General features: G+C 34.3%; 3 long non-coding RNA genes across 3 annotated transcripts in view; all 3 read left to right on the plus strand.

Moving 5' to 3' along the window:
• Nucleotides 1-15,086, plus strand: part of LOC137652446 (uncharacterized) — a 35,316-nt gene that overhangs the window by 12,128 nt on the left and 8,102 nt on the right. The gene's annotated exons all lie outside the window — the stretch shown is intronic.
• Nucleotides 2,229-5,997, plus strand: LOC137652441 (uncharacterized). Its single transcript, XR_011046288.1, has 2 exons — nt 2,229-2,351; nt 4,256-5,997. It is a non-coding gene; the product is annotated as an uncharacterized lncRNA (long non-coding RNA).
• On the plus strand, nt 9,866-13,392 carry LOC137652452 (uncharacterized). The gene is made up of 2 exons (XR_011046300.1): nt 9,866-9,985; nt 11,883-13,392. It is a non-coding gene; the product is annotated as an uncharacterized lncRNA (long non-coding RNA).

The following is a 15,086-nucleotide window of genomic DNA, read 5'->3' on the forward strand; positions in this document are numbered from 1 at the left end:
AACTGATTGCAATGTTTACAGAGGAATCACACTTCGTCAATTGTCATGAAAATATATAGTATGCTCCGTCTAAAAAGACTGGGGAGAAAGATTAATGAAAAGCTGAGAGATGAACAAGCAGGATTTAGAAAAGGTACAATTTGTATCGACCAATTTTCATTTTAAGGGAGTTTCATACATCCAATGGCACCTGGAAAGGATGTGGAAATAAATAAATTATAAATTACAGAATCCATTTTTGATGGGACTTTTAGACTATGGAAAGTCCTTTGATAGTATACACCAGTCAATTTTGAGGAGTCTCTCATTATTAAGGAGTTCATGTTAAACATGTAAATTTGATCGTCTGTTCATAAGAATAGCAAGTGCAAAGTTGTTAGTGGAGTCCTATCAAATGACTTTCCAGTCACCAGTGAAGTACTTCAGGGGAATACGTTGTCACCTATGTTGTTTATGTTCCTCAAGGATTTTGTAATGCAGAAAACAGTTGGGAATTGCAGAGGAAGATTGGACTGGATAGGTAACAGGAAATTAGCTGACCTAGATTATGCTAATGATGCTTTCCTTAATAGCAGAACACCACAGGACTTGCAAAACTTTCTTACCAAAATGCATGAAATATCACATGAGGTTGGGCTCAAGATAAATAGAGGAAAGACAAGAGTTAATGACAACGGATTATACAATGAAAGATGAAATATCATTGGAAGGATAGATGATTAATGAGGTGGAATTAAGGGAAGATGAAATGTCATTGGAAAGAGAAAGGATTAATGAGGTGGAATCAAGGGAAGATCAAATATCATTGGAAGGAGAAATGATTATTGAGGTGGAATCATTTAGATATTTAGCAACTTTGATCTCTATTTCGTGGTCTTTATATTTTGTATTTATTGAAAGATTGATAAAAGCATCGTGGGCTTCTGTGTCAGAGGTCCCGAGTTCGCGTCCCCGCTAAGGCATGAAGAGTGTGAGACTTTCTACCGGGGGTATTCCCCAGGGTGGCGCCTGTGAGGGAGGTTAGAGGGGGCTAGAAATAGTCCCAGCTGGCTCATGGTCCCTCGAGGAGGTGATGAAGGTCGTCTCATAGGAGACCTAATACCCGCAACTTTAACTTTAACAATGGCTAGGTTAAGTAAAATCTGGAAGCCAAATCACCTGAAATTGCATAAAAAATCCTGCTATATAACAGTTTATTGAGATCAATGTTACTGTGTGGACATGAGTCGTTGCATGACAATGAAGCAATATCCAAGAGATTTTGTAGATATGAGAAAAAAGTCCTCAGAAGAATATTGGGAGTTAGATGGTCGAAGAAGAATAGAAACAAAACTATAAGAGAGATTATTCGAATGCAATGTGTATGAGATCATGGTGAGGGGCAGATGGAGATGGTATAAGCATGCTCTTCGCACTCCCCAAGAGAGATTAGTTCATCAAAAGTTCAGCTGGGCTCCACAAGGCACTAGAAGAGTTGGGAGACCCAGTCCTACATGAGGAATATGAAGCGTGAAGTAGGAGAAGGTGAATGGAGAAGTATTGATTTAAAAGCTCAAGATAGAGATGGTAGGCGAAATCTAACCGAGGCCCTTTGGGTCAAGAGGCGTTGGAGATGATGACGATGATATTGATAAATAATGTGTGTAAATATTTACAATGAAAGGGATTATAATGAGCTAGAATATATATAACAAAATAGAGTCATATTTAAATTCATGTTTTAATATGCATTTAACAAACCAATAACTATTATTTGTGAATTATTCAAGTTCGATTAGGAAAACAGTAAAATTTCAGATATGATTTTTTCCTTTTATATATATATATATATATATATATATATATATATATATATATATATATATATATATATATATATATATATATATATGTATGTTTACACACACACACATATATATATATATATATATATATATATATATGTTTACATATATATATATATATATATATATATATATATATATATATATATATATATATATATATATATATGTATATTTGATTTTTAGTCACCTGTTTTATTTATACGTTTAAAATAGGAATATATTAAAATTTAGGAAATATAACCATGAAACGACTGCAACTGACGGTTAAGTGATTTTCAAAGATGAAAATTAAGATACAACTGTTATAGCTGTTTTGGGCAATTGTCTTTTTTCTTTTCTTTGGAAATTTATCCATGTCTTTACCTCTGACTTCTCGAGGAACAAGGTAGTCAGTTCTCTCCGGCTTGACTTCGAGTTAACATGTAGCTAACTAAGAGTCGGCTGCATGGCAGGGGAAAACTTTCCCAGGCAAATATTTCTCTATTGTGTGGTGTTCTATTTGCTGTAAGTATAATTCGTGAATACACATTGTTAATTTCATTGAATAGTAAGGTTCGATTTGATAAATTAGTTGACTTAAGTTGTTGATTTACATCTAATATCTGTGTTTTGTATTGATTGTTTCGGCTTATGTGAATCTAGATGTGAATCGTGAATATGTTGGGTGGCTTGTTTTGTGACCCTGATAGTTCATTTAATTCATATTGAGTGAACTTTTGATTTGATTATACAATGTAGCTTTCTAAGCTTTTCAGAAAGCTAAACTGATTATTCCTTAATCTAGGCTTGGTGGAAAGTATTTTACTAAATTAGTATTCATGCAGCATAGGTCTTGCTTTCTATTTCAAATGGGTTTTAATGGAAAATTCATTACATTGGATCAAACTACTGTTATGGTATGATGTTGCGGGAATATTTTTAGCGTTACTCTGTTAACTGCGATATAGACTCTACGTGCCAATTAAATGTTTATGCAAATGATGAAGTATATAACTCCAGTCTTGACGATTGTACTGTTAAAACACTTTCATCTATCTTGTATATATGTACTTGACCATTAGAGTTTTCTGGTAGAATTAGAGAAGCCCTAATATGGCGAGAAAGTTTTATTCTATGAGGCGTTCTACTTCTCTAGTTCTAGTAAGCTTTTTAATACTTGAAAATTCTTTTGCACAATATTATAATGAGTATCTTTTAGCCCTTAGTCTGTGGAGGTTAGCTTTAATACATTATCTCAAACGGTATGTAGGAGAGCTTCCAATTTTTGTGACTATAAATTCATTAAAATAGTTCCGCTACTAATTAAAGTACACCTTTTTTCATTTGGTTTTTCTTAATAACTCTTGCTCTCTGTCACACCTTAGTGCTTTATTAATAGAAAATTTGGCACTTGGAACCACAGGTGGGGCAAATAGTGTCACTTTCGCTGCTAATAACACCGTATTTTTTACAGTACTTTAACATTCTTTCGATGTTATCAGAATAATGCTAAAAAATAATCTTTATAATTCAAATAACACTTGAGATAAGAATTTTGGAGAAAATCCAGACTTTGAAGTCAAAGTAGATAGTTAATGAGAAACCACACCAGAAGTTTATATAATCCTCCACGCCTCTAGAGACAAAAAAAAAAAAATAAAAAAAAAAAAATAAATAAAAATAAATAGTGGTACAGATTGCGTGCCGTGTCAAAAAGTGTTCAGTTTCTTAGTAAAACTGTCGCCTTATTGGCTTACTCACGCGACTCTAGTTTTAAAAAGCCAGTCACAAGTAAAATTTGGATAATACTCGTTGGTTATGAACTATGACATTGGTGACTTATTTCTACGCAGAATAGTATTTAGTAATAACATCTGGTTTTTAACATGAAAGACCTTAGTCTGAAGAGTAATTTGATATATAATAGTCGAGGGACTTGGTTTGTTTGGAGGTGGGTTTAATATTTATTTTTAAACCATTTAGACCTAGCGCCGGTTTTCATTTATATATCCAACTGAACCTGTGACTTCATCTTTTCAATGAAAGCACCTAAATTTCATAACTTGCTGGCGGAGCTGTTGTATAGAATTACCGTTTAGGCTATTTGAAGCTTAAAACTGAAAAGCTCTTGGATGTATCCTTTATCAAATATTTGGTAACCCAAAATTTTCTGTTGCATGCCTCCTATTACTGGTTTTTATTTAAACCTTCTATACAGGTGATTAGAATTATAGCATATTAAACTAGGGCAATTGTCGGTTAATCGGGAAATTTGTTTTTGGACATTATGGTTACTTGATTTTAATAGGAAATTATTACTTCCAGGTTATATTTGAAATAAATTCCCGAATTTAGAACTTGGTATTTTAATTAGTAATTAACGGCTTGCTTTTTTACCTTGCACTACAACCTATTATTTCTTGTTTCAGGTCCAGACTTTGTTCAACAGGGTACTGGTAGCAGATTCTTCCAACAAATGCTCAGAAGTGTTCTTCTAGACTTCAAAGAACTGAAAGGCTGCAAGGTTTTAAAGATTGGCAGGCTCTCTTAAATACATGCATCCTTACTTCTGGAACATTGCAACCCTGCCTGTTACCTTTAGCGCAGGGTTCTTGGAGACTCCACAATAATACAGTTAAATGTTTGTACTGGTTTTATGTAAGGTTTAGGTTAGTTCATTGCAAAATCTTTTAATGCACAAATTTCAGTTAGCGTGCGAGATGGTGCATGCGAGATTTCTTTAGGAATTTAAATTTGAAGATTTTGCAGCATTTTTAGGGCTAAGGATGAAGTTAGGGATTCAAGGTAGGATGTTCTAACACTGTTCAGGTTCTCGGTTACTCCTGCTGGTAATGGGAAAACCTGAATGAATGAGCTACTGAATAGTGACGGGTTAATGTTAGTTTTTGCATACATTTTTTGGCGTAAATCTTTAAACTGGGCGATTATGGAAACCAGTTGATTTTTGTTCAAATTTAGAAGTTTTGTAGTTTTCTTTCTTTCTGCTCTGGGCTTTCTGGGTGTAATGTTAGTTCAATGTTTAATGTCATTGTTTCTGTTGCATAAATTTTTCTATTTACTTAATATAATGGTTGCAAGAAGTTATTTAAATTTAATATCTACGAAAGTATTACACGCATTATATGTCTCATTTAATATTTTATAAATTTGAGTAGCTTTCATATATAAATTTTAATCTCTAAGGCTAATATAAATCTGCGCAGCAGTATTAGCCTTCCTGAGACCCTATTGGTATTTTGATGAAACTTTCCCTTATCTCCTGTGTAAAGGATCGGTTTTAACAGACTTTTTTGGCGAAATTTAGTTTATAGGTACTTTGATAGTAATTTTGCTCTTAACTGCACAAAATGTTTTATACTTTACTTTATATATCTTCGATTGGTGATTATTCAGAAAGCTTTGTGGAAAATGTAACGTTAATATTCATTAACCTGTCACCTAATAAAGATCTGTGTTGTAATTCTAGGTAGGAGAATTGTAACACCAGGCTTAGCTAGTCCGAAAGTTTGAAACTAGTAGGAAGCTTTGCATCTCATCCAAATCATTGGATGTTGATTATGTAAGTCTTAAATTAGAGACAAGGCGCAAGTGATGACAAACTTTGCTGTTCCGAAAGTTTAAACTAGTAGGAGGCTTTGCACCATATCCAATGTATTGGATATCATGACTCTTAATTCTAGGTTAGAGTATTTTTCCAGAATATGTCATGAGACCTGGCTAATCCGAAAGTTGAAACTAGTAGGAGGCCTGAGCCCTGTCCACACAATCGAGCATGCCCGACGGGCAAACAGTGATACCAGACTACAGTTGTTAGTAAGGATGAGGGTTAATGATGTCAGAAGCGGGGAAACCCACAGACAGGAATCTGGCATCATACATTGTTGCCAGATCACTGCCTTGACTTTTCCCGCTTCTGACTAAAACAACCCTCATTTTCACAAACTATTGTGCCCTGGCATCATTGTTTGCCCGTCGTGCATGCTCGATCGTGTGGACAGGACTTTAGTCTGATTTACAATGTATATTAGGTAAGAAAAAAAAAGAAAGTATGTCTTTAAACAAGATTTACTAGTACTTTTATTGTAAATTTTCAGGAGCTCATAAATATTTTTTATAAATAAGTGAAGTCAAATAAAAAAAACACTAACCACTTACTAGTATTATGATTCCTTGTGTGTATAATGGCCCAAAGATCGATGTCCACCTGAGGTTTAAGTATATTATTCTAACCTTTAAGTAGAGTAAACTATCTCAAATCTGGGTTGGTACAGAAACTAGCCCAGTTTGGACATCTTGCAAGACTCCTCGGCCCCAAACTATACGGAAACATTACCAAACTTCTCTTGAGTTTTGAGTAATAAATATTTTAATGTAATTTGGTGTAGTCTTGAAAAAGTCTGGGGACAAAAAAATCCTAATTTATCAAAATTTTCTGGAGTTTCATGCATTCAATGGCACCTGGAAATGTTGTGGAAATCCACCCGGAACTAGTTGTTAAAAACCTTTCGACTTTTATATGATAAAATAAGGCTTTTGAACTCTTAAAATTTCATTTTGAATCCAATGAAAACAGTTTGGGCGGCAATAATAACTAGCTTATTACCATTGTTGTATCTTTAGCAATAAAAAGCATTTTTGCTTAGCTCTATATTAAGATCTTAATTTATCGGAATGTAACTATGTTATTGTAATTTAATTTGGACAGTCCCCTTCCATACGATGGCAAATGCATGGCGGGCAGTCACTAAATTTTGTTGTATGGGTTACGGAGAGTGTAGATGAAGCCATAGACTATAAAACTCTGGTAAACCATCGAAGGGTACTTTGCTCTCTGCTCGACGTATGGCCTGGTAAAGTCTTAGTCCTGATTGTCTAATTCCAGCCTGAAACGGTTTGATATGGAAAGAGTTTCAAAGCAACAGAATAATTTGCAAATCGGGAGTGCCCACCCTGCATTTGCAGCCTGTGGGGAAGGGGTTTAGAAATTTTTCTTCTTAAAGCAGTTATGTTGAGAAAAACTGTGATTAAGCAGGGAATGGAGATAGTCACCTGGAGCGTGGGTCCAAATTGCTTGGGAAAGGGTTGATTGTTCAACTGTGTAGTCCCTGGTGGAGACCTTTTACTAAAACATTTTGATAAGAGCAAACTATCTCTCTCTAGTTTCTGTAGTTATAGCAAGGAAGGAAACTTTCAGGCATGATTCCAGAAATAAAATCTTTTTTGGTTAACATTAACCTGTTTACTTGGCATTTTCCTTGAGTACCATCTGCATGGTAGCAAGTTTACTTCCCAGATCGAGCAGTCTATTGAGTCATCTACACCCTTGATCACTAGCCATATACCACATAATTGGTAAAGGCATATCCAAACTACAGAGTAAGTCCGAGGGAAAGTGATACCAGACCTCATTGGGTAAGCAGAACGAGGAATGTCAAGAAGTGGGAAAGCTACGGGCAAGGATCTGGCAACAGTGCAACCGGATAGGGTAGCCCACAATCTCAGCTCGTTCAGCTGACAAAGTCTGGCGGGCAAAAAGAACACAGCAGACACCAATAGTATATATATGATTTCTAATGGAAAATAATTACTGAAGTATTCAAATTGCAAAGAAAGGTGCTTTCCAGCCACTTTACACACATTAAGAATCATATTTTATAAAATAATGTTAATAAATATTCAAAACTTTTGTTACTTCCAAACTCATTCACTAAACTTTTCTGTCTGTTATATAAAATATAAAAAAATCTTGTGTATTCTAACTCTTATCCTACAAAAGAGTACCTTCATGGTCTTTTTAATATAAATCTACAAAAATATTTTAATCATAAATTGAGTAACAAATCTAATCAGAGAATAAGACAAATTAATATCTCTATCGATAATGAAAAAACTAAATTTTCAAACTACTAAAATTGGCAATAGGAGAAATTGCTTGAAAATCCTGAATTATGGGCATAGACGAGAGAGAGAGAGAGAGAGAGAGAGAGAGAGACACTGGTATTTTGATTTGAAAATTGAGCAGTATTATGTGAATATGCTTCGAATGGTAATATTTTGTGTAATGAAGCAACTCCCAGAATACTAACAAGATCATTTTGTAAAATATGGCATAGAGGCACAACCTGAAGAATGGGAGCCAGGAGTGTTGGTGAAAATGGCAAAAAATAGGGGAGATCTGACTGATTGCAATGTTTACAGAGGCATCACAATTATGTCAGATGTCATGAAAATATATAGTATGCTCTTTCTAAAGAGACAAGAGAGAAAGATTGATGCAATGCTGAGAGATGAAAAAGCAGGATTTAGAAAAGTTTCAAGTTGTACTGACCAATTTTCATTTTAAGACATGTACAGCAATATGTAAATTATAGAATCCATTTTTGATGGCACTTATGGACTATAAAAAGGCATTTGATAGTATGCAACAGACAATTTTGAGGAGTCTTGCTTTATTATGGAGTTCCTCTTAAACATGTAAATTTGATCGTTTGTTCATGAACATAAGTGTAAAGTTAATGTTAGTGGAGTCCTATCTAATGACTCTCGAGTGAACAGTGAAGTACTTCAGGGGAATACGTTGTCACCTATGTTGTTTATGCTCCTCATGGATTTTGTAATGCAGAGAACAGTTGGGAATGGCAGAGGAAGATTGGACTTTATTGGTAACAGGAAATTACCTGACCTAGAGTATGCTAATAATGCTTTCCTTATTAGCAGAACACCACAGGACTTGCAAATCTTCCTTACCAGAATGCATGAAATATCACATGAGGTTGGGCTCAAGATAAATAGAGGAAAGACAGAGATAATGACAACGGATTATGCAATGGAAGATAAAATATCATTGGAAGGAGGGATGATTAATAAGGTGGAATAAAGGGAAGATGAAATTTCATTTTAAAGAGAAAGAATTAATGAGGTAGAATCAAGGGAAGATAAAATATCATTGGAAGGAGAAATGATTAATGATGTGGAATCATTTAGATATTTAGCAACTTTGATCTCTAATACGTGGTCTTTAGAATTTGAGTTTAATGAAAGATTGATAAAAGCAAATCAGAGTATGGCTAGGTTAAGTAAAATCTGGAAACTAAATCGCCTGAAATTGCATAAAAAATCATGCTATATATCAGTTCATTGAGATCGTTGTTACGGTGTGTTCATGAGTCGTTGCATGACAATGAAGAAATATCAAACAGATTCTGTAGAATTGTGAACAAAGTCCTCAGGAGAATGTTGGTAGTTAGATGGTAGGAGAGGATTAGAAACAAAACTATAAGAGAGATTACTAGAATGCCATATGTGTATGAGATCATGGTGAGGGGCAGATGGAGATGGTATGAGCATGCTCTGGGCTCCACAAGGCACTAGAAGAGTTGGGAGACCCAGTCCTACATGGCTGAGGACTAGGAGGGGTGAAGTAGGAGAAGATGAATGGAGACATTGATTTAAAAGCTCAAGATAGAGATGGTAGGCGAAATCTAACCGAAGCCCTTTGCGTCAATAGGTGTAGGAGATGATGACGATGATTTTGATAAATAGTGTGTTTATATAATTACAATGAACGGGATCATAAAGAACAAAAAATATATAACAAAATAGAGTCATATTTAATTCCATGTTTCACTACGCATTTAACAAAACCAATCACTATCATTTGTGATTTATTAAAGTTCGATTAGGAAAACGGTAAAATTTCAAATATGATTTGTTCCTATTATATATATATATATATATATATATATATATATATATATATATATATATATATATATATACATATATATATATATACATACATATTCAGTTTTTAGTCACCTGTTTTATATATCCGTTTAAAATAGGAATATATTAAAATTTAGGGAATATAACTATGAAACTACTGCAACTGACGGTTAAGTGAATTTGAAAGCTGAAAAAAGGAAGATACAACTCTTATAGCTGTTTTTTGCAATTGTCTTCCTATTCTGTCCTTAGAAATATGCCCATGTCTTTACTTCTGACTTCTCCAAAAACAAGGTAGTCAGTTCTCTCCGGCTCGACTTCGAGTTAACATGTAGCTGACTAAGAGGCAGTTGCATGGCTGGGGAAAACTTTCCCAGGCAAATATTTCTCTATTGTGTGGTGTTCTATTTGCTGTAAGTATAATTTTTGAATGCACATTAATTTCGTTGATTAGTTAAGTTAAACTTGATAAAATAGAAGACTTAGTTGTTGTTTTACATCTAATATCTACTGTGTTGGGTGTAGACTGTCTCTGCTTGTGTGAACCTGATTGTGAATCTGTTGGGTTCTTCATTTTTTGAGTGTTTGATTGAGTATAAGTTCAATTAATTCATATCGAGTGAACTTGGATTTAACACTATGCTCTAGCCTTCTAATTCACTACCTAATTGTCCAGACAATTACTCATTAATATCAGTCCCTGGCTAAATTGTCAATTCAAAGGCAGCTAATGTCTTGCATATTATTAGGGTTTTACTCTTTATTTCAACATATTTTAATGCAAAGTTTATTATATAGGAAAAAATTACTGCCACAGTATAACGTTGTCTTTATTTAGCTTTACTCTGCAAACTGCGTTATAGCCTCTACTTGCTATTGAAATTCCTATTCAAATAAAAGGTATAAAACTCCAGTCTAGACCATAATTGCACAACACTTGTATCAATCTTGTAAATGTACTTTACAACATTTCAAGAGTTTTTTGCAGAATTAAGGAAACCATAATATGGAGTTTTTTTTTTCAATGAGGCGTTCTACTTCTCTCGTACTAGTAAGCTTTGTCAATATTGCAAATTTCTTTTGCAGAGGTTTATGAGTATCTTTTAGCGCTTAGTCTATGAAGGTTAGCTTTAATTAATATTGTCTCCAACGTTATGTAGGAGAGCTTTGTCACACGAACGATCTTTTAATACTACAGTCGGCACTTGGAACCACAGGTGGGGCAAATAGTGTCGCTTTCGCTACTAGTAACACGTAATCTTGGCAGAACTTTTATCATTCTTTTGATGATATCAGAATAATGCTAAAAAAATATTTTATAACTTAAATAATACTTTAGACAAGAACTTGGGAGAAAATCCAGACTTTGATGGCAGTAGATGGTAAATGAGAAACCGCACCAGAAGTTTTCATAATCCTTTACGGCTCTCAAGACTGAAAAATGGCAGTAGAGATTTGTGTGCAGTTTCAAGTGTTCAGTTTCTTACTAAAACTGTCGCCTTATTGGTTTAGTCACTTGATTCTAGTTTTAAAATGCCAGTCCTAAGTAAAATTTAGGTAGATGTATTAGTGAAACTATTGCCTTATTGGTTTAGTCACTTTATTCTAGTTTTAAAATGCCAGTCCCAAGTAAAATGTGACTATCAATTTTTGGTTATGATTTATGACTTTTGGTGACCTTATTTCTACGTAGAATAGTCTGTAGTAATGACATAATCTGTTTTAACTTCATAGCTCGAGTTACTACATAATCTGTTTTTAACTTCATAGCTCGAGTCTAAAGAGTAATTTGAGATATATAATAGTCGAGGGACTTGCTTTGTTTGGAGGTGTGTTTAATATTTATTTTTAAAACATTTCTAGACCCAGCGCCGGTTTTATTTGTGTATCCAACTGAACCTTGGACTTAATCTTTTTAGTGAAAGCACTTAAAATTTATAACTTGCTGGCGGAACTGTTTTATAGAATTACCGTTTAGACTATTTGAAGCCTAAAACTGAAAAGCTCTCAGATGCAACCTTTATTAAATATTTGGTAACTCAAAATTTTCTATTACATGCCTACTACTCTTACCGGTATTCATTTCTACTTTCTATATTGATGGGTAAAATTATAGCTTATTAAAATAGGGCAATTGTCGGTATATCAGGATAACATTGTTTATTGACATTATGGTGATTTGATTTTAATAGGAAAGTACTTCCAGGGTTATATTTGAAATAAATCTGTCTATTTAGAACTTGGTATTTTAATTGGTAATTAATGGCTTGCGTTGTGACCTTGCACTACAACCTATTACTTCTTTTTCAGATCCAGACTTTGTTCAACAGGGTATTGGTAGCAGATTCTTCCAACAAATGCTCAGAAGTGTTCTAGACTTCAAAGAACTGAAAGGCTGCAAGGTTTTAAAGATTGGCAGGCTCTCTTAAATACATGCATCCTTACTTCGGGAACATTGCAACCCTGCCTGTTACCTTTAGCGCAGGGTTCTTGGAGACTCCACAATAATACAGTTGAATGTTTGTACTGGTTTTATGTAAGGTTTAGGTTAGTTCATTGCAAAATCTTTGAATGCATAAATTTCAGTTTACGTGCGAGATGGTGCATGCGGAATTTCTTTAGTAATTTAAATTTGAAGATTTTGCAACATTATTAGGACTAAGGAAATTAGGGATACTAACACTGTTCAGGTTCTCGGTTACCCCTGCTAGTAATGGGGAAACCTGACCTAATGAGCTTCTGAATAGTGACGGGTTAATGTTTGTCTTTACATACTTATTTGGCGTAAATTTTATTTAAACTGGGAGATTACGGAAACCAGTTAATTTTTGTTCAAATTCAGAAGTTTTGTAGATTTCTCTTTTCTTTCTGCACTGGGCTTTCTGGATTTAATGTTTGTTTGTTTAATGTCATTGTTTCTGTTGCATAAATTTTTCTATTTACTTAATATAATGGTTCCAGTAAGTTATTTACATCTTATCTACGGAAATATTATTATGCTTATTATAATGTCTTGATTTCTTTATTTTATAAATTCACGTAACATTCATAGTTTAAATTATTTTGATCTCTCTAAGGCTAATATAAATCTGCCCAGCAGTATTAGCCTTCCTGAGACCCTATTAGTATTATGATGAAACTTTCCTTTATATCCTGTGTAAATGATAAGTTTTAGTTCAAATCTTTTTAGGTAAATTTAATCTACAAATCATTGCTACTTTTAACTGCACCAACAAAAATTGTATTCACTTTATAAATCTTCGATTGGAGAGAATCCAGAAAGCTTTGTGGAAGATGTAACTTTAACCTTCATTAACCTGTCACATAATCAAGAACTAGTTTTGTAATTCATGATGAGAGCGTCGGCACCGCCATGCTTGGCAAGTCCGAAAGTTTAAATGAGTAGGAGGCTTTGCATGGAATCTTATGTATTGGACATTAGTTTGGACATTAGTTATGTAATTCTAGATTATTGACATGACTCGAGAGTGAGACATAAAACTTAGCTGGTCCGAAAGTTGAAACTAGTAGGAGGCTTTGCACCATATCCAATGTATTGGATATTCACCATATCCAATGTATTGGATATTATGACTAGTAATTTTAGGCTGGAGACTGATTCCAGAATGAGGCATGAGACTTGGCTAGTCCGAAAGTTGAAACTAGTAGGAGGCTTAGTCTGGATTACTATGTATATTAGGTAAGAAGCTAAAGTATTAGTAGTCTTTAAACAAGATTTACTAGTACTTTAAATATAAACTTTCAGGAGCTCATAAATATTTTTTGTAATTAAATGAAGTCAAATAAAAAAATCTAACCACTTATTAGTATTATGATTCCTTTGTGTATAATGTACTTAAGATCTATGACCACCTGAGGTTAAAGGACTATATTCTATTCAACTTTTAGTGGTGTCAACTACTCTCAAATGAGTTGGTACAGTAACTACTACGTCGTCTGGCTATCTTGGACACTCCTCAGTCCCAAACTATAAGGAAACCTTGCCAGACTTTTTGCAAGTTTGGAGCAAAAAATATTTTAATTGTAATTTGGTCGTGAAAAAGAAATGTGCGAAAAAAAAATCTTATAAAGATTTTAAAAGTGTCTCTTACATCCAATGGCACCTGGAAAAGTTGTGTGAAGTAAATACACCCGGAACAGTTTGGTAAAAACCTTTCGACTTTTCTATACTAATTAAAGACTTTGAAATCTTAAATTATTTATTAAATCCAATGAAAGTATTTTGGGCTGCAATAATAACCAGCTTATTACCACTAGAGTAGAGTATCTTAAGCAATAAAAAGCAATTTTTGCTTATCTATATAAATATCTTAATTTATTGGAATTAACGATATTATAGTAATTTCATTTGGATAGACCCCTTCCATACGAGGGCCAATGCTAGGCGGGCAGTCTCTAACCAATTTTGTTGTATGGGTTACGAAGAGTGTAGATGAGGCCATAGACATTAAACTCTTAAGCAAACCATCGAAGGGTACTTTGCTCTCTGCTAGACATCTGGGCTGGCAAAGTTGAGTTTGCTTGATTGTCTACTTCCAGCCTGAAACTGTATGATCTGGTAACCGTTTCAAAGCAAAAGAATAATGGGCTAATCAAGAGTGCCTGCCATGCAATTGCACCTTGTGCAGAAGGGGCCTAAAAAGTTTTTCCTAATATTAATGCAGATATGTTGAGAACAACAGTGACTGCAGAGAATGGAGATAGTCACCTGGAGCGTGGATCCAAATTGATTTGGAAAGTGTTTGTTTGTTAAACTGTAAAACCTGGTGGAGACCTTTTACTAAAGCATTTTAATCAAGCAAACTACAGAGCTCCAGTTTCTGTAGTTATAGCAAAAAAGGAAACTTTCAAGCATATGATTCCAGAAGTAAAATCTCATTTCGTTAACATTAGCATGTTTACTTGGCATTTTCCTTGAATACCATATGCATGGTAGTAAGTTTTTGGTTTATAAGTTATATATAATTGGGTATATCTTTGAGTCACTTGTCTTAGTCTGCAATTTGAGCATCTTCCAGAGGGGCAAATTCAGGGCGGTCACTCGGATTTGACTGGAATTCTCAGTTACCAGATCGAGCAGTCTGACGTCATCTACACCCTTGATCACTTACCATATACCACATAATTGGTAAAGGGCTATCCACACTATTGAGTAAGCCCGAGGGACAGTGATACCAGATCTCATTGGGTGAAGAGAACGGGGATTAATGACGTCAGAAGTGGGAAAACCACAGGCACGGATCTGGCAACAATAGTGCAACCAGATGGAGTGTAGCCCAAAATCTCTGCTCGTTCAGCTGCCAAAGATTGGCGGGCAAAAAGAACACAGCTTCTACTAATAGCATATATATGATTTCCAATGGAAAATCAGTTTCTGTAGTTATAGCAAAAAAGGAAACTTTCAAGCATATGATTCCAGAAGTAAAATCTCATTTCGTTAACATTAGCATGTTTACTTGGCATTTTCCTTGAATACCATATGCATGGTAGTAA

Source organism: Palaemon carinicauda, chromosome 13, assembly GCF_036898095.1.
Source record: "Palaemon carinicauda isolate YSFRI2023 chromosome 13, ASM3689809v2, whole genome shotgun sequence".
Lineage (NCBI taxonomy): Eukaryota > Metazoa > Arthropoda > Malacostraca > Decapoda > Palaemonidae > Palaemon > Palaemon carinicauda.